The sequence below is a fragment of the Indicator indicator genome, chromosome 8 (genome assembly GCF_027791375.1).
Source record: "Indicator indicator isolate 239-I01 chromosome 8, UM_Iind_1.1, whole genome shotgun sequence".
Lineage (NCBI taxonomy): Eukaryota > Metazoa > Chordata > Aves > Piciformes > Indicatoridae > Indicator > Indicator indicator.
The window spans coordinates 14352651-14372787 of record NC_072017.1 but is presented as its reverse complement, the minus strand read 5'-3'; the positions used below and the strand labels follow the sequence as shown (position 1 = coordinate 14372787).

Sequence of the window (20137 nt, the reverse complement as noted above, 5' to 3'; positions counted from 1 at the left end):
CTCTACACATTCTCATTGAATTTAATTTATCAATTCATTGTCTAGTCACTCAATTTCATAAGGTTCTATGAATCTCTGCCACTTGCCCTCATCCTTACTGCCTTGACTAAGTTTTGTATCGTAGATTGTTTACGTTAAGGGTGGTGAGCCACTGGAACAGGCTTCCCAGGGACGTCATGGATGCCCCATCCCTGAAGGCGTTCAAGGCCAGGTTGGATGAGGACTTGAGAACCTGGTCTAGTTCCAGCCCTGTCATGGCAGGATGGGTTGGAACTAGATGACCTTTAAAGTCTCTGCCAACCCAAACCATTCTGTGATTCTATGATTCTATACCTGTCCGAGCCATGAGTAGCCAATTTCATTCCAAGAGAATGATGTGGGAAAGAGAGTCAAAGGCTTTTCTGAAATCAGGGTAGACAATATCTGCAACCTTTCCTTCATCCACTATGTGGGTCACCTTGTCATAGAAGGAGATCAGGTTAGCTGAGCAGGATCTGCCTCTCATAAACTCATGCTGACTGGGCTTGATCACCTGGTTGTCCTGTATGTGCCTCCTGATGACATTGAGGATGATGTGCTCCACAATGTTTCCTGGAACTGAGGTCAGGCTAACAGATGTGTACTTCTTCGAATCCTCCTTCCTGTCCTTATTGTAGATGAGTGTGGCATTTGCTAACCTCCAGTCAACTCCTCAGTTAGACAGAACTGCTAATAAGAATGGAAAGTGACTCAATGAGCACTTCTGCCAGCTCTTTTAGTTCCCTTAGGTGTATGCCATCTAGCACCATAGACTTGTGTGTGTCTAAGTTTTGTAGTAGGTCACTTACTGTTTTCCCTAGGATTATGAGGGCTTCATTCTGCTCCTTGTCTTTTACCTCAGGGGGGCTGGGCACTTAGAGAACAACTGGTCTTACTGAGGCAAAGAAGGTATTAACTACCTCAGCATTTTTCTTATCCCTTGGTCACTATGTTCTCCTCTATATCAAATAAAGGATGGAGATTCTTCTCACTCCTCCATTTATGTTGTTAGTGTATTTATAGAAACATTTTTTATTGTCTTTTATAACAGTAGCCAGCCTAAGTTCTAGATGGGCTTTGGCCTTGCTAATTTTCACCTTGCATAACCTCCTCATACCTCTATAGTCATCCTGGGTGGCCTGCCACTTTCTCCAAAAGTCATAAACTCTCCTTTTTTCCCCCCCTGAGTTCCAACTAAAGCTCTCTGATCAGCAAGGATGGTCTTCCTTGCTGGTTCATCTCATGGCATGTGGGCATCTCCTGCTCCTGCACCTTTAAAAATTTCCTTCTTCAAAAATGTCCAGTCTTGCTGGACTCCTTTGTCCTTCAGGACTGCCTCCCAAGTGACTCTATTAACCTAAACATGCCAAAATCTGCCCTCTGGAATCCAAGGGGAGAGTTCTAGTAGCCTCCCTCCTTACTTCCCCAAGAATCAAAACCTGTTATTTTTATGGTCATTGTGCCTAAGACAGTTCTCAGCCACCACATCACCCACAAGTCCTTCTTTGATAACAAGTCTAGCAGGGAGGCTTCCCTAGTTGACTCACTTAGCAGCTGTGTCAGAAAGTTACCTTCCACAGTCTCCAGGAACCTTCTGGACTGGTTCCTCTCTGTTGTATTTCCAGCAGGCATCTGGTAGGTTGAAGTTCCTTGTGAGAACAAGGGCTAGTGATCATGAGACTTCTCCCAGCTGCTTATATAATATTTTATCTGCCTCACGACCTGGTTGGGTGATCTGTAGCAGAGTCCCACTATGATACCTGCCTCCTTGGTCTTGCCCCTAATTCCTGCCCGTAAACACGTGACCCTGTCTTCACCATCATTAAGCTCTAGACAGCTCAACACTCCCAAACATACCGAGCTACCCCACCACCACTCCTTTCGTGCCTATCACTTCTGAAGAGTTAACCTGCCATATGAGGAAAGGGTGAGCGAATGTTTTTTTTTTCAGCCTTGAGAAGGGAAGACTTAAAGGAGACCTTATTACCATGTATCAGTACATCAAGGGTGGCAGCCAGGATGATGGAGACTCTTTTTACAAGGAGTCATGTGGAAAAGACAAGGGGTAATGGGTACAAGTTACTCTTGGAAAGATTCCGATTGGAATCTAAAAGAAAAATTTTCACCATGAGAACATTTAGACATTGGAATACTCTTCCAAGGGTGGATTCCCCTGCAGTGGACAGTTTCAAGACTCAGCCTGACAGAGTGCTGGGCCATCTTATTTAAACTGCACTGTCACCTAGAAAGGTCAGACCAGATGGTCCTTGGGGATCCCTTCCAACCTGGCATTCTATGATGGTCATCCATTGCAGCACTTTGGTTGTGCAAGTCATCCCACCATGTTTTTGTGATGGCAACTATGTCATAGTTTTCCTGCTGACTGTTGGCTTCCAGCTCCTTCCAGTTTGTTGCCCATGTTGTGTGTATTGGTGTAGATACACTTAAGTTTGGTTATTGATCCTGCCACCATTTTGGAGGGAGAAGCTCTGATTCCTACAGGACTGTTCACAGATGCATCCATCGTTTCTGACACTTCAATAACCTCTGTGTCTTTGCTGGCACATGGTTCTCCATCCCCTACCTCCACCGAGACTGCAGACCAAAGGACCTTGCTAGCACATTGTTCTTCAAACACTGGTGTCCCACCCCTAGGCTTATCTCTAGTGAGCCTGATTTTATCCCTTTCTTCCTTCAAATCTAGGTCAAAGAATGAGCCCTACTAACTCCTGTGCAAAGATTCTTTTCCCCACTTTGAGACAGGTGTACCCTCTCTGCAATCAGCAGGCCTAGTGTCATGTAAACTGACCTGTGGTGAAAACCACCAAAATTCTGCTGCTGACCCCAGACTTGGTGCCAGGTATTGACCTGCTGGCTCTTCGTATTGCTTCCATCATCATTCCCTTCAACTGGAAGGGTATACGACAATACCTGTGCTCCTGATCCCTTAACCAGTTGAAGTACTTCACTTTGAAGTGCCTGTTATTCAAAGAATTGGGTTAATTTTATAAGGCAGGACTTCATGAAAACTCTCCTCAGGCATGTACCCACGTAATCTATTTGTATTATAGTTTCTATTAACTGGCATATGGGCGTCAAGTTTACAGATTGACATCCCCTGGAGCTTTTCTGGAACGCTTATTAGAAGTTGGTATCACATTAGCCACATAGGAGACCTCGAGTGGCAAGGAACTAAGGAGAGGGATGACACATTGTCATTAGTAATGTAAGTATTCTGCCTTTGAATTTTCACTCTCAGATGAATGCTGTCTGGTGCCAGCCATTTGTAACTCGACACAGAGAAAGGACTGAGGGTTTTTTTTTTCCTACACATCTCTGTAACACCCAGTACAAGAGAGTTCCTTGTACCCTCCAATGTAATAATAGACATAAATTAAAATCAGATCACTTGTTAAAAACTGGGTTTAAAAAATGTGACTTTTACTTCTAGTGTTATTTGTAAAGTTTAGTCATATGCTGTTCAGGGGTTTTATTGTTTGGGTTTTTTTCTGTGTTTTCATTTCCATTACTGGTGTTTGAGAGGGAAATGCAAAAGACAGGAGAGAGGAATGCAAAAGGCAGAAGAGAGGGCAAGGTTTCATTTACAGTGAATGAGACTTTAAAAATCCTGAAAATACTTATATACTGACTATTTTGGTTATATAAATCTGAGATGTTATTTGAAACCATGGTACTCTAGAAAAAGTCAGATGGAAAACAGTATTTTTGTTTAATGATTCCCTTTTAATAAAAACATTTGCCCTCCATCAGTAATTATCAGTCTCACATTACATTAGCTACACTTTAGTTTCTGGATAAGAAATGTGCACCAATGCCATGCCTGGTTTCTGAGTGAAGCTTTTGAGATATTTCAGTTTCAAGGAATAGTCCTTTGGCATTCCTCATTATACAGCTGTCATTCAAAGCTGAGCAAAGTTGCAAGTTATAAAAAAAAAAAAACAACACTGAAGGAGAAGTTTGGGATCAAAACCTACCATTTCTTCAGACAAAGTTTTGTCTATGTCTGCCTATTTATTCATTTTTTAGGGATTCAGAACTGGTTTTTAGTCACACTGGGCTTAAATTTTGAATTCATCAGGGTTTTGAGCACTCTTTAACTCCCTGAAGTGGGGTTCTCAGCCCACAAGGCAGAATAACGTTGCAGGTGAAATGCTTGACAGCAGGTCCTTTTGCTGCTTGAAAGCAAAAAGCAATAAGGCTCCTCAGGTGTCTGCAGAAGCGTAGCCATGATTTTACTGCAAAGCTCATCTGAAGAAATCTCCCTTACATTCAGGGTGGAAGCAGAGCAAAAATTGTCTCTTGTGTTTTTATCTTAAGGAAATGGGCTTTGTGGTCCTTTATAGAGTCCCACGTGATGTAAAAACTGGCAGCTCTGATCCTCTAACTTCACTTTGCTCTGTATTTCACATCCTGTCAGCTCTCAGTGGGAGAAATGACTGATTCTCTTTTTGTTCTGCCATGGATGTTCAGGGGTGTGAGATATGATTCATCACAGGCATGCCACTCAGTCTGATACTCAAGCTCATGTCAGAGGTTTGGGGAAAGAATACTGTTGTAATTGGGATTACAGTCTTTTTCGGGTTATGCTTAAGGAGTTTACTAGTTATAGGGAGATGGCCATTTATCAATAAGTTTTCCATTTATCAAGATGAAGATAGGAAACAGGAAGAGAGAGAAAAACAATGCAAAAATGACTGGGGAATGAGATAAAATGAATTGCAAATAATAAATGCATCTAAAATGATGTGCATTTAACTTAAAATATTTTGGCAGTCAGAGATTTAATGGAGATTTACCTATAGTACTGAGCACTGCTTATATTGGGGGATTTTACAGTGATTTCATTCCTGTTTCATTTTTTTCAATTACTATGGACAGACCAGGAAACTGAAGTAGCCTCATAATTCTTCGCCACTACAAGGAAACAGAGTGTGAAAGAATTGCCACTTTTTCATGATAAATATGTACAGAACTGCAGGCTTCAGGAAGGGTTCTCCTCATGCTTCCCTAACATATTCATCATTTGTAGAGAAATCTTCTGGGGTTTGCCTTCAGAAAGATCTTTTTGGCAAAGTTTCTTGGGAACATAAGAAACAGGGCAAGGAAGAAGCTGGCTAGCAGCACTCCAGTTTGCTTGATGTTGGCAATATCCAGCTGTCAGATTTCGTGTTGAGGGGAAGAAAGTTACTGAGAGGTCTGAATGGCAAAAAAACTTGAGGCCTTTTTTTCTTAGGTGTTGCTTTCAAAGAAGATCACCTGCTGGGATTATAGAGACATACTATAGCCATGTTAAATCCAGTTCATTACAGGAACCTTGAACAACAATCTCCTGAGGATTAACAGTATGACAATAATTTGAAAACTATAGGAGATAGGATTTTGAAAGTTTGTTTCAATCATAAATTAGCCATGGAAGAAGGCACACAAGCTGTTTCTCTAAAGGAAATTTTTAAAAAGGAAATGTGGGAGTTTAGGTAAAGATAATACAAGGCATTGTGTAGAGGATGGTTTGGGAGCTTTCTGAAGATACTCCCAGGATAGGCTTGAGCTGTGGGCTCGTGTGTAGCAGTTAGATGTCCACGCTGCCTTCTTCGTACACAACGTTTCCAATATGACTGTGTTCAGCCACACATCTGCTTTTTCATAATCAGCCTGCTGTGTCTCTGAGACAGCAATGTTGAACTTCAGATTTGGTATCAGGCATATTATTTTATGGCCATAAATCAGCCATTTCTGCTTTCTTTTCAAGTACGTTATAGCAATGAGTATAACAATAATAATGGAGTATTGTGGGTGCAAATGCTGCTGGAGTTCCTGTAGGGAATAAGAGACCTCGGAGTAAACAACAAAGCTTGGTCTATTTCCAGACCTTCTTTGGAGTGAGTAGCTACAAAATGCATAGATAAACGGGGAATAACCATAAAATTATTTCAGCGGGTGACTTTAAATCCAGATATTTTGTGTAGGGAATTCATTATGAGCACTTTTCCAGCTCTTTTCTGTAGTAGAGGAATGCGCAGCTCAGCCTACATGCAAGATTTGCAGCCTCGTGGTTAATTCAATCAGGCATCTGCTGCCTTTCAAGGCCAGGCTGAAATCTTCTGGTGTTCGGCTGCTTTTTCTCCCTTTTCTGAGACGCAGCAGGCCAGCCTAGCTTGCAGCCAGTGGGCTTTCTGCTCCAGAAGGGCCTTTGGTGAGGAGGCTAACCAAGGCCACGCTGTGTGAATTTTTCTGTCACAGTCTGCTCCTAGCTGACCTCTTTCCAGGCAGAAAGGGAGCAGGCAGGGACTCAGTTGGGCACAAACCCAGGGGTAACATGCATGCAGGATAGTCGTTGTTTGTGTGCTTAGTAAATCCAGCTTTTCTGAGAAACATTACACTTTCTCTCTGGCTGTGCCTTTGTGATCCAGCCGCTTCTCCCAGACTCGGTCCCATTTAGCCACTTCTTCCCAGCCTGCAGACGCTGCTGCTCCTGCTGTGGTATGGAGCTGAACCCCACTGCAGTAGTTAACACAGCTTGATGGATTTGTTGCCAAATGTGCCATCATTTCACTGACAACACTGAGAATAATTTCCAGGCTTCACTGGTGTTAGGCAATGCCCCCTTAAAATGTAGATTGGGAGAACAACTAGCAGATTCCTCCTTTTTGCGTGTTTATTTTAGGTCTTAATAGACTTAAGTATTCCAGGACTCTGTAGTAAAATAAATGCCTGAGGGAGCCTAAAATGTTCACACATAACTAGGGCTGGCAGGAGAACAAGAATTTACTGTCATGAAAAATTTAGCAGGCTTGGCATTCATCTTCATGTGGAACTAAACACATATCTTCAGAGATTTCATGAAAAAAAAAGAGAGAGAACAAGTTGCTCTGCTATTAGCTGAGGGCTCATTAGATGAAGCACTCACCTGGAAGGTGGGAAATCAGACTTAAACCTCTGACCTGGAATCAAGCAAAACATTCAAATGTTGTCTCTGATTAGGTGCTGTTTCTGCCTGTTACCCTTATACTGACCCAAAGTTGGGTTAAGTATCTGAGATACCTCTCCAGTAGCAAGTGGTTTTAAAGGTAGTTCTGAGTCTCTTCTCATGTTGAGGGGTCTACAGTTCCTTTCAGTAAATAACTGGAGAATACTCCTTCAAGAAGTCCCCAACAGCATGTACTTAGCCCGTATTTTTTTAAACATGATTGAGTTTGCTTTCATCAAAAGAAGCAATGATATTACCTGTGCATTTATGCTATTCCATGGTCGTGTCACAAAATGCTGTAAATATGGCATAGTTAATTTAACTACTGCTACATTCAATACTCCCACATATTTTTGTCTTGACAGTCTTCTAGTGGAAGTTCCCTTCCTTTTCTGCAATTAATTAATTCTTTAATAGAAGCAGCATGTGAATTTTTTCATTTGCGGCGTGAGGGAACATAAAGAAGTTATCTGTTAATAAGAAGGTTGTATGAAAATAAAAGGGCAAGGAGAGATAAAATGGAAGGAAGTGGAGAAGTAGAGTTTTCTTTGTCTGTAAAAGACTAGGAAATCAGGAAGCCCTGTCTCTAGGAGGTCATAGATACCATAATATGTATTTGTTGTGCAGTTTCCAGAGATATATTGCCTTGACAGCTTTCAATTCATAACCTTTGCAGGGGATAGGAGGCACATGAAGTAAAAATACAGTATTTTGCAAACCAAAAAGGAGAGAGAACATGCATTTCTACCTCCAAATTCAGATCCTGCTAGGAGATGCCTGAAGCAGGGAGATAATTTGTTGCACTCTGTCCAGCAATTGTGTATTCACCTAGCATTGGAACCTCTCCTTCAAAATCTGATTTGTAGAAAACTAGAGGAGTTTGGTTTTGGTTTGTTTGTTTGTTTTTTGGTTGTGGTGGTGTTTTTTGTGGGTTTTTTTGGTGGTGGTGTTTTTTTAATGGATAACATCAAGGAAGACTAATCTGAGCTGGGAGCAGGAGGGGAAGAGCTGGATCTGTTTTAATCCAATAGATTTCATGAAAACAGACTCTAACCATAAAAATGTCAAATAAAGCAGTTGTGTTGTATATTATTGTGTATAATGAATTGTTTTCTACTTTTTCTGCTAACCAGGCATTTTCATAAATCTATTTCCCTTCCAAATGGATATGTTGTTGTTCCCATAGAACAGCTGTGGTAACATATTGTACTTGCATGTTAGGGTTTTGGGTTTGGTTTTTTTTCAAATAGAGTGATGTGTGAGTCATTTATGCCTGAAATATAGTAAAGCTTATTATACCATCATTCATACCACATCTTCTGAAGTAAACAGATCCAAAAAGACACTTGCAGTGAAGGTTGGATTCCTGAGAGTTTGTATGGGTGGAGGAATGTTACAGGCTGATGTATCATGTATCATTTTTAGTCAAAAGAAATTTTATATAGTTCTTAATAGCATTGTCTGCTCTCCTCAGCACACATAACCGTAACAGCAGCGTGACAGAGGGATTTGTATTAAACTGCGTTGATTAACATTCCCCTTTATTTGACAGGATCTGACTTTGAAGTATCCTCTGATTTGTTTTCTACTCATGGATGTAAAAATTCTGACCAAGAATTGACTTGCAGGCTGTAACTGCTTCAGAAAACATGTAATGAATAATTATTCGGACTATTAGGATATTTCAAAGATAAGTAACAAATACAAACAACACAAAGAAAAGAAAGCAGGAGAGCTAAGACTATTCCTTTGTCTTTATCTCTTCGTGTAGACATTTTCCCTGTAGGAGCTATACTGAGTACTATGTAACAGCAACTACATCAAGAATGCTGCATGCATGTTTGGCATAAACATGCCAAAGTACAAAAAGAATGACATGTGAGTAAACTCGGGTTCAGTTCTGTGTTTCTCTTTTTCTCTGCACTCAGAAATTGCCTTTTACGTGGTCTGATCGATTCAGAATGAATGTTTAGCTTGTAAGTGTGTCCCTGTGTAATCTTTTCCTCACTTGGTGCTGCATTACCAAGTATCATATAAAATTAGTTACTTTGTGTCAATATGAATGTGAACAAAGTAAAGCCATTAGTTGGCTTTTTCAGGGGCTGCTCTCATAACTCGTTGCATTGCTTCCTTTTATAAAAGGAGCATTGTGTGAATACAAATGTAATCTTAGCCAAAAACCTGTTAAAAATCTTTTTCAGGGGGGAAAGAAAGGGGTCAAATAAGAACTCTGTTCATATCTTTTCTTGTCAGTAAGTGCTTTGGTAAATGCTTTGGCAGTTGAGATTTATGAAGGTTGATGGGAGGGGGTGGATAATCTTGGAAGGCATGTGCAATAAAGTATATGGAGAATTTTAGTTTTACAGGGCAGGGCTTCCAGACCGATGCCTTTAAATGCTTTCTGTGTAGTAATAGGCTTTTATCTGGCAAGTTTTACAGGTACTGAGAGGTGCATCTTGAAACTATAATGCTTCAGCATTAATAATTTTTCAGGAACTCAGAGGCTCATACAGCTTCTGCTCGCAATCCTGCAGTTTAGGTGAAGAGGATTTCTTCCAGAGTTTGCAAAGCGTTCAGACAAGAATTTTTTTCTGTCTCTTTCCAGAGATGCATAACCTCTGTAGATTGGATGGCCCGGTTGGCATTTCCCTTGTCCTTGGACAAAGGCCCAAGGGTTCTGGAAGCAACTTGGTAAAAAGGGTTTGTTACCCTTGGCTCCAGTCAGGCATTAACATCTATTTTTCTCTACTTTTTGAATTTTACTTATGTGTATTTTGACCCAGTCTTGTGGACCTTTACTAGTTTCATTGAGATAAAACCTCTTAGAAGTCATCGGTGTGGTTTACTTTGTTTTTTACTATTCTGAAGTGGTCAAATTGGCAAAGAAATGAAAGATTATGTGATCACTGCTGCTGGATTTTATAGGTAGCATTTCATGGAAGTTTATTAGAACCCCCTTTTGTTCATTGGCTCATAGCTTTATGAAAGATACTTTTGGACAGAAATTTTCCACGTTTAGTCTGAGGCCAACAGGATTTTTTGACCTCCATTCAGCACTTTTTGACATAGTTAAGCTAATGTGAGGTGTTTGTATATTTTTTTAAGAAACATTAAGTCTGAGTTTTGAACTTGAATGGATAACTAACAGTGTCTGAAATTTAAGCAGTCCTGCCAAGTATAAACAGATAGAACATTGCAAGATTAAAAGCGATCAGATAAGGGGTTTGTATAACTAGACAAAATATATTGTATTTTAGATCACAATAATTTCATATGATGAAAGAGAGTGACTAAAAATGTGCGACTTTCTAGTGCATTACAAATACTGTGTAAATTTTCTCACCAGTTAGAACATTATTGATTATGCAATCAGGCAAAAATAAGGGATGTTATTGATGTGGGGCTTTTGTTTAATGCTGAATTTCCAGAGACACCTCAATAAAGAGTCTAGCTTTCTCTGAGTTCTCTGTACCAAACAGTTTTTGTTGTTCTGTGTTTTCTAAACCATCCCTCAAAGAGACTGGACTTTGTCAATAATCTGTCCCTAACATGCCTCCTCTGGCCCTTTTCAGCATCACTGCCTTAGCAGCTTTGATAGTGAGCTAACTTTGGTGATCATGCGGTGGACTTTCATTTAATCTTTCCAGCTTCCTGCCTGTGACAGTCTATTTCTTTCTAAGGTTGAAACATTTTCTCCACATGGGCAAAGCTGATAAGTTTTGTTCCAGCAGAGAAATAAATTACATACTAGATGTAATGAGACATCAACGTCCAGTAAATGTCCTGTTGCTTGCAAGAGTGGTACTGCATGAGACAACAGTCAATAATTTTCTGGTAATTCTCTAATTCCTCCCCTCCCCAAAATTCCTTTGTTAAAGAGTTACATATAATATAGCAGAAAAAAAGCCCCAACAAGGAAGGCAACTTGAAAGTGCAGCAGGAAGGGAACAGGTTTTGAAAACGGGGCAACAAAGAGCTAATGTTAATGCCTACTCAGTTGTGTTACCTTCGGGCATACGAACCCTAGGAAATTCACTTCTTGACTGGCTAGACCAGTTTGATGTTATGTTAGCAGGACTGCTCTCTCCTGTTGCTAAACTTACACTTTTTTAAGCATTGTGTGGTTCTTCAGTTTTATGGGAAATTTTATTTGCTTTATTTTATTGGGAAAAGGCAGAGTGTAATGGCATGCATGATGTTTTATTTCATACAGAAGGCTCTGGCAGCAGTGCTGCTCATTCTGGTGACTGCCCAGCAGCCTGCTGGTCTTTCAGGGCTGTGCTTGGAGGCACACAGACTTAATGCTGGGGTGTGTGGCAGTCCCTGGGTCAGCTTTCCATTAGGAACTGGTGAAGGTGTCAATAGTCACTGCGTGCTTCCCTCTTCTCCTCTTTTGCTATGCAACAGCCCTGATGTTTTTGAAATAGCTAATGGTCAAAAAATTGCAGCTAACAGGGATACAAATAAGCACACTGAAAGAACTAATTTGAATATTGAGAAATAAGGTATTCCTTTCATAGGTGAGTTTTATGGAGTATGTTGTCTGCAGTTTGTTGATCTTTGTGTCTACAGAAATCTCTTTAAATTGGCATGTTCTCTTCTAAGAAAACAAGTCATATTCTGTGGTCTGCAAGGATAGGCAATCTAATGTCATTAAGAGCTTCTTTGAATCCTTTGCTTCAAAGATATGGTTCCCTTTATAATGGACTACAAGGCAGGAGCTACACTGGTAGGAAGAATGGCATTCCTACCATTGTTCTGACTGCTTTTCTTATTCAGGGGCCGGGTAGAATTAAGAAAAAGCAAATTTAGTGCATCATTGTTTATTTTGATTTATTTAGACTTCTTACTGAGTTGGGAGGAATGCGGTTTGGGAATTTACTTGATGCTGAAAACTGAATGATTTGTAAGTCAGGCTCAGATTTTTCTCTTTAACAAGCCTCTTCTCCCACTCCCTTCCAAAAGAAAACAAACCAACAAAAAAAAAAACCCTGCCAACCCAAATCCGCTTGTGCTCTTTAAGATGCATTTCCTGTCTTATTCCAAAAGGACTTTTCTGCCTCCCCTTCCACCCCAATTTAGCCCAGAGCAACACTGAAAATACAAAGTACATGGGCAACCATAGGGTCATGCAAGAAGAATGATAAACCAGATGTGACATGGCTCAATCCATTTCACCTCTAATAACAAAAAGTCACCAATAGGAAGAATAAAGAGGCATTCCTTCAGAGGTTGCTTTTTAGGTGAATGTTTGTTATGGATTGCTATTTGAAAGAATATCAGCATCCAGAAAAAATACAATTTTTTACAAAGGTCATGACTGAGAGTGGAACTTGGTAAACTCTTCAGCCTCATCACTGAGTGAATATAAGACACATGCAACTGAGAGTAGCTATCATTCATACATGATTTATAGTATATGCCAGTAGCTCCATTCTTAATGCTCAGTTCTGTTTCTGGAAATGAAAACAAACAAACAGGAAACCCCACACCACTGATAGGACTTTTTCCTGGTTTTTGCTTGTGTCTGTGATATGTTTCTAGTTTGGGGGTTTCTAACATGAAAATCCTGTCAGGATTTTGAGAAGGGCTGATTTCTGTCCACAACATTTTATATTGCTGACTTAGTTGTTTGTTTTACACATGAATTGGTGAATAAGGAGAGAGAAAACGACTGGCTGCACATTCCCTTCACTCAAGAGATCTCTCTTGCCCTCTGCCACCCTTGTGTAGTGGTCAGTGAAGCAGTAAGCCCAGGCAGATGAACTCAGCAGTGCAGGGCTGTGACTGAGTCAGAAGTTGTTAGTCACAAGTAGGGGCCTTTTGCAGTGCATCAGTGCACAGTTGTGCATACATGCCTGCATGTAGACAGACTTTACGCCTCCAACTTGGCCGCACTTTAGGAGCTGCAGACTTGGTGGCTGTGGTAGGAAGGGATCGGATTTGTGGCCAATCCACACATGGTTTGTGAGGGCACCCCAGGAACTTCTCTGCCTGCATGGTCTGAGTACTGTGTGCCCTTGGAGACCTCCTAGCTATGATGCTCCAGCTGCCAGGTGCTTGCTGCCAGGGTTTGGGAGTTGGTTGCAGGTGGTGGTAGCCTGACCAAAACTGTGTGTGTTTTTTGTACAGCTGGGTTGGTGGCTGAGCAGGTGTCTCCCTGTCCTGGCTGTGCTGGATGAGGCTCTCATCACAAGGCAGAGAAGCGTGCATCCCAGCAGATGCTCTAAATGGAGAGGTGACATTTTCGTGTGAGAACTTTTACGTTTCAAGTGGAGATATGAGTTAATCGAAACATTTTGCAATCTGGTGTTGATTTCCTCAGCTTGCTTCTGTTCAAAAACCCCCGCCACCCAAAAGGAAAAAAAAATTATCAGGCATCTTTTTTCTAAAAATACAGAGACTTATCACTCAAAATGATTTTCTGAGTGGAGTGAGGATTTTTGTTCTTCTGGAAATAGCTTTCGGTTTCCCATCCAACATTTTTCATGCCCACTTTTAATTAATATTTGGGGAAATAAAGTGGGAAGTTCAACTGAGTTGAGCAGAATAGTTCCTAAAAATAAAACCTGGATGCCAGAGATGCTTGAGTTTTTTAGATCAGCTCAAGAACTTTCTGCCAGCTGAGCAGACCTTTGCTCCTCATTTGGCTCTTACGTTACAAGGTAATACCTTTTGAAAATAATAAGAAAAGGTAGAGCAATGCACTGCAGTTAGGGTAATCTGCCAGTTAAGACTCAGATTCTGCAATTTCTCTATATACAAAATCCCATTTAAATCAGAGTACTGCCTGAACTCAGCACTGAAGACAGCCATGGTGATCATGCAACCTGATCTGTTTAAGAATAGGGTACTCCTTATTTACCAATCTGCTGAGCAGCAGCTGTTAAATTTCCAAAACCACCAAAATGCTTCAAAACGCGAAGTGTTTGCTTCAGAAATGAATGTTAGTTCTAATGCATATCCATTTTTCTACATAAATCCCTTTTTTTTTTGGTTTGTTTGGTTTTTTGTTTTGGTTTGTTTTTTTGTTGTTTTGGTTTTTTTAGTCTTGTAAAGTGTTGGCTTTCACAGTCTGCAGAAGCAGTTGCAACTCTGAGTTAAAATAGGTGTCAAGATAATGCACCTGCTTTGTTTAGAAATAGTAACTTTTCAAGGAAACCTAAGAAAGGTAGATGTCATTTATATTACAGATTTGCATCTGAGATACATTTACAGTTCATCAACCCTCAGAAGGATTGGAAACTTTGAAAATACACTTCCCAGTTTAGGAGTAAAAGAGTCATTATCCCTTACGCATGCAAAACAAAAACAATGAAATGAAAAAACCCACAGCAGATTGCAAGCATCACTTTTATGCTTTTAGAAGAATTCTTGCATGTAGTTCTCAATGGAGTATTTTTCATTATGGATGGATATATAAAGTCTGATTTATGTATGTGTTTATGTACATGTGTATATTTGAAAGACCATCTCTGCCTGTATTTTCTTGAGGAGATCTTCACAGTAGCTACAATGGTCAACTGTATTTTTTGGTTATAAATAATTGTTGTGTGCTGCACCACAACATTTTCAGTACATCTATTTGCATGTAGAGTTTTAATTAAGAGATAACTGTCACTGCAGGTTGGCTGCAGAAGGCTGCAGTACCCAGCAGAGAGATAAATGCCAATGCCAAGTCATACAGGTTGAAGAGCATACAGGGAGTCCATGATAAAACATGAATTTACAATTCAAACTCACTTGTTACTGACTCTGCTGTGTTTTACCCAGAGATGAAGAGGTCCAAAATCTGGTTGCTTAGGGGTTTCAGTGTGGAGTTTGGAGTGTTTTTAGGGAGCTTTTCTGGTTCAATCTTCATGTAATACACTGGAAATTGAAACTTTGGGATGTGATCAGTAAACTTGTTAAGAAGGTATTGGTGCCCTGTTTAACAAGAGTATGTTACAGCTTTCAGCATGCTGGGAAGTCCTACAACAGATTGCAGAGAGTCATCTCAGCTGGATTCTGAAGGGCTACAAGTGTCCTTCTGCCTGTTTGAAAGTGGTTTAGTTTCTAATTAATTTAGCCAGAAGACACATTATTTCTGACCTTCACAAACCACTGCTGTCTGATCCCAGTTTTAAAAGATCCCACTAATTCTTTCATTTGGGGGGAAGGTAGGGGAAGGCAGCTTGTCTTTTCCTGTTGTGAGGAGTAAAGTACAAAATGAATATATATAGATTCTCTAGGTGAGCCTTTATATGTATAATATGTTTTTCCGCAGTATGAGGTATGTTATTGGGTTTATATGACATAATAGTGGCATTTCAAATAACATTAAATATTCAATTCCGTGAAGTTACCAGCAAAAATCCCATTAATTGAAGTAAAGAAAGCAGATAGCTGCCTCGTAGTTCCTAATTTCATAGCATTTTCTTACTGACACTGATGTCACTAACTACTCTTCATCACTAACTTCAGAATAAGACTCTCCCCCTCTGAGATGCAGACAGAGGAATTTTTTTCTTTAGTCTCAGTGACAAGGGCTGCCAAGCCTGTGAAAGGAAAAATACCCTGTTCTGCTATAGCTAAACAGCCTAAACAGAGTTGTCTGCAGCTCTTAAGTAGGAATCGTCCGCAGGCATTAGATACAGGATTTGTGCATCCTGAGATTAAAATAATGATTCTTCAGAATTCTATAGTGAAATTACCTTTGCAAAGTTTGTAACTCTCATTATGTATTATGCAGTGACTTGATAATGCCAATTTTGGAGAACTTACCTAGATATTCGAACAAGAGTTTAGCATTAAAGAAATCAATGAAGCAACGACGACTTTCCTGAACTAAACCCTGATCTTAACAATATATACATTTATAATTACAAAAGAAAATAAGTGAGATTTTTCCTTTCTTGTTGGTATCATATTGCCAGCAAAATCTCTGGTTTAAGAGTTTGAATCTGTTGGGAAGTTTTCATAAGTGCATGTATTTTAGGGCTCTGCAGAGACTTTCTGGGTCATCTATTCCAGCATGCCCACCCTGCAACAGCAGGAGATCATTACTGCTGCTTCTCTTCTATCCTATTTTTCTCCTAAATACCATGTTACAAAAGTGTCCAATACTATTTTCTCTAAAATACCTCCAGTGAAGATGCTGTGTGTAATTCATCTACACACCCACTGATGCTGAAGCAAAGTGCTTCTTTAGCTTGTGATGACAGATAAAAGATGAAAGCTGTGTGGTTGCTGGATTCGGTCTTCATAATAAGATATAAATAAGCTTAAGTGCTGCTATAATGGCTTTTTGTAAGGGTGTAGGCAGCCAGTACATGTCTGGAAACTGTGGGCTGTGGCTGGGCATAGATGTCCCTCCAGTTCTGGGTTTGAAGGCATAGCTCTGCCTGCACTGCCCTGGGCCCTTCCCACGCTTTGCAGTAGCCTTCCCTCACTTTCCTTCTGTCATACCCATGGTGTTAGGCAGCAGTAATAGCCAGAAGCTTAGCCTTAGACTTACCAAAGCCTTAATGGACTTACTGTAAAAAGTCCCACACATCCCTATGGCTCTCATTAATACCAGTCCATTGGTGGCACTCTTCTCATTGTTTATTTGCTCTCTTTTTATGGGTTACACTTAATCATACTTGTCCCTTTCATCTTTTTTTTTATGTGACATCAGCTCTGCCTCCAGCTTTATTTTATGCCATCTTCTAGGTCAGCATCGATCTTTGCCCAGAACAGTACATTCTTTTTTCTAAACCATAGCTTGTACATATGATTTCATGTATCAGTTATTAGCTCAGGTGTATTTATTTGTTAATATTCTTCTTAGACCAAATTTTCCTTGGGTTTTACTTTCTTTGGGCACTTGTATTATTTCCTTAGCAAATTTATTTACATCTTCACACACTGCCATATTGAGTCTGTTCCTGCTGAAGTTTGCCTATGTCTGCCACAAATCCCCTTTTGGCACTTTTGTGTGAGAATTTTTTCGTGGAAGTATGTACAGATAATTGAAAGTCAAGTTTTTTTTTTTTTACTTTATTATTATTTATTTTATTATAATTATGAAAATGCCAGCAAGTTAAAGTTTATCCTCATAACTAACCTAAAGGATGAAATTTAAATACTCTTAAGCCCAGTATACTGTCTCGTGAAAATGACTTAGTAACTTATATCAAAGTCACACAAGGAAAACAAAACCATTTGCTTTTTTTAAAGTATGGTCAAGAAAGTTAAAGAAGAAGGATATACATTTTTGCTAGATGTATATGAAAATAAATGGAACAGGGCAAAAAAAATAATCTTTGTAGTTTTGTGTTTTTCCTTAGAATGAAACATTCTTTGCATCATTGTGTGCCTAGTAAAAAACTGTTGTCAATATAATTGCTGCTTTTCAAATTCAGTGATCTTGTGATTCATAAAGGGGCTTAAGTCTTCAGTAAGAGATATTGCCAAATATTTTAAAATGCTTTTAATTCCATGCTTAAAAAATAATTAAAAAAAATCAGAGGAATATGGACATCGTTTATGATCTCTCTTGCTAGTGTGCATGTGATTTGGTTTTTAAGAGGTAGCTTATTCTGTAAAGGGCAGTATAGATAGTTATCTGTATTTTCACTTGGATTCAAAGAGGAGCTCACTGCAGAAGTTTGCCAGTGCTGGATGAAGTTGTGCAAGAGCGCATGTACCAGCTGGTTGGCTTAGGGGTTTTGTGAAGAATTTGCTCATATTTTAACTGGCTTCCTTTTTGCTGCAGACCATGAGGGAAGGACCTGCCTGTCAGAATTAGGTGCATTTATAAAAATCAAATCAAAGTTGTGTAATTTCCTAGTGGTGTTAGAACTCTAATTTCTTGAATTTTGCAGCGGCAGAGATCTGTCCCTAGTGAGTGTAGTAGTGAGAACTTTTGCCACCAGCCCCACGCTTCCACCGCCGCACCTGACATGCAGAGTTTTCTGAGCTGAGAAGCTGAGTAAGCTGGAGCATCCAACTTCTGCTTGGCAACTCATCAGTGCAGTGTCAGCTGGCCACATAGCACTCTGACAATTAATAAGTTAAATTTGAATGAATGAAGGAATTTACTAAATAATTAAGAGACCTTGGAAGTAACACGTTTTCAGCAACAGGGTATTTTGAATAGTTGCAGTTTGTGTAATCAAGGCTCTGTTTTGTATGCAAGTTAATGAGTGTAAATTGGGAAGGAGAGAGGGGAGCATATTGAGAACAGTCTTGTGTATATGCTCCATAGGTATTATTGAGATGCTGATTTGCTTCACACAATATACATCTGGAACATACTGCTATAGCTCTCCTCTCAAGTCAGAGAAGTCCAAAGCAAGTAAAGCAGACTTGTTCCAAGCTAAAACAAACAAACAAATAAACAAACAACCAAAAAACCCCACCACCCATTGAGCTAAGTTCTATTTTTAAAAACCCACTGTTATCTATTATCAGAATTACTTTTAAAAAGGCAGTGTAATGGCTGTCAAAATCAGTTTGGCTGTGCCATAAATAACACAAACATAAAACCCACAAAGCTAGGTCACTGAAGCAAGCAATGTGAAAAAATCAAGGTGTAGGAAGAAGATTTGGTGGCACTTTATCTTGAAATGTGCTTCCTAGGTAGAGCCTTGTAAAAGGTCATTCCTCCATCCTTGTTATTTCCCTCACTATAAATCTTGGGCTTCATGCAGAAGTTACTTGAGTAATAGTAAATGCTCACTTTCAATTCAGAACCAAGTCTGAGTCTAAAATTGGTAATAATATATACTTCACTGTATTAAGCAAACATTTTGTGATGAGGCTGTCACTTGTTTTTGCAGGGAAACCAATTGGTTAGGGCATAGAAGTGTGGTTTAGAGATCTTTAAGACACTATGTGAGCAATAAACAGAATATGAAAGCAAAAAAAAAAAAAATTGGCCTTACTCTATCATTGTACAAGGAAGAGTGAGGGAAGTTAATTCAAGATATTGTGCCAATATGATATATTGCATTAAACTTCAGTATAATATTGAGAGGTGCTGCAGCTCTCCAGCATAACTGTACTACCAAATACCATAAAAACAAATCATTGCATGATGAAATTACTTTCCTTTAATTTAAATTTAGATTCATAGTTGTGAATAGTATTCATGCAGGTTAATCTAATTTTTTGTAACATAAAGCATGTAATAAAGCCCCTTCATTTTTCTGGTACAATTCCCTACCTACAAGCAACAATTTTTTTTTTTTTCCAAAGTAGTCCAGCAGTCTTGGTCTCACAGAGCTCTGTTCTGACTAAATATTATAAAGAATCAATATATTCAGAGAGTAAATTAGGTAACTCTTTCTGTGCTGCCTACTGAATTTAATTACTGTTTCGCTGAAGGACTATAAGTATTGTTAAGATATGATGAAGCTTTATTTACATCTCTTCCTCCATTGTGCTTTTATGATAATTTCAAGATGTATAGATGGCATGTAGTCATTGCCTATGCATGTTTAAAGCAACTTGTGCAGATGGACTCAAGTTTGGCAGGTGAAACATGTTAATAGATTTTAAATAGTATATGTGTCTGAGAAATGCTGGGGGGGGAAGGAAAAAAAAAAACAACAAAACCCAAAAACAACCGAACCATAAATTCCTGTTAGTATAACAAATAAGAAGAATAAGAATAATAAGAAATTTAGGGCTGTGTGTTTCCATGTATGAGTGAGCTTGAAAAACTGTTTCTGTGCTTATAGGTGTTATTTTCTTCTATAAGTAGATTTTAGACAGGAGTGTCCCACTCGAAAAAAAAAGCAGCCCTGTATTTGTCCAAGTATTACAGTTCTTCTGTTTAAAGGATTGAAAAATAGGAAGTGCTGTATTTTCCAAATGGTTGTACAACAAATACTTAATTTCAGTTGGCATATGTTTCTCTGTCATTCTGTGTTGCAGAGACATTGAAATTCCATCTAGTGCTAGACACTGTCCAATGAAATAACAAGTCATGGCATTATGTTGCAATTTCTAAAGCATGTAAATCAGTTTATTACAGGCAATTTTCTTTATCCATCTCTTTTTATTGTTTGAAATAGAGTATTTGCTTTCTGGTGATACTGAAAATAAATTATTTGTTGTTCATGTGATATCTTGACCCATATTTTGAAGTTGTTGTTTTGTTTT

At 39.2% G+C, this 20137-nt stretch overlaps 1 protein-coding gene across 6 annotated transcripts in view; it reads left to right on the top strand.

The window, feature by feature from the left end:
* TENM3 (teneurin transmembrane protein 3) overlaps positions 1-20137 on the top strand; it is a 309130-nt gene that overhangs the window by 116596 nt on the left and 172397 nt on the right. The window lies entirely within an intron of this gene.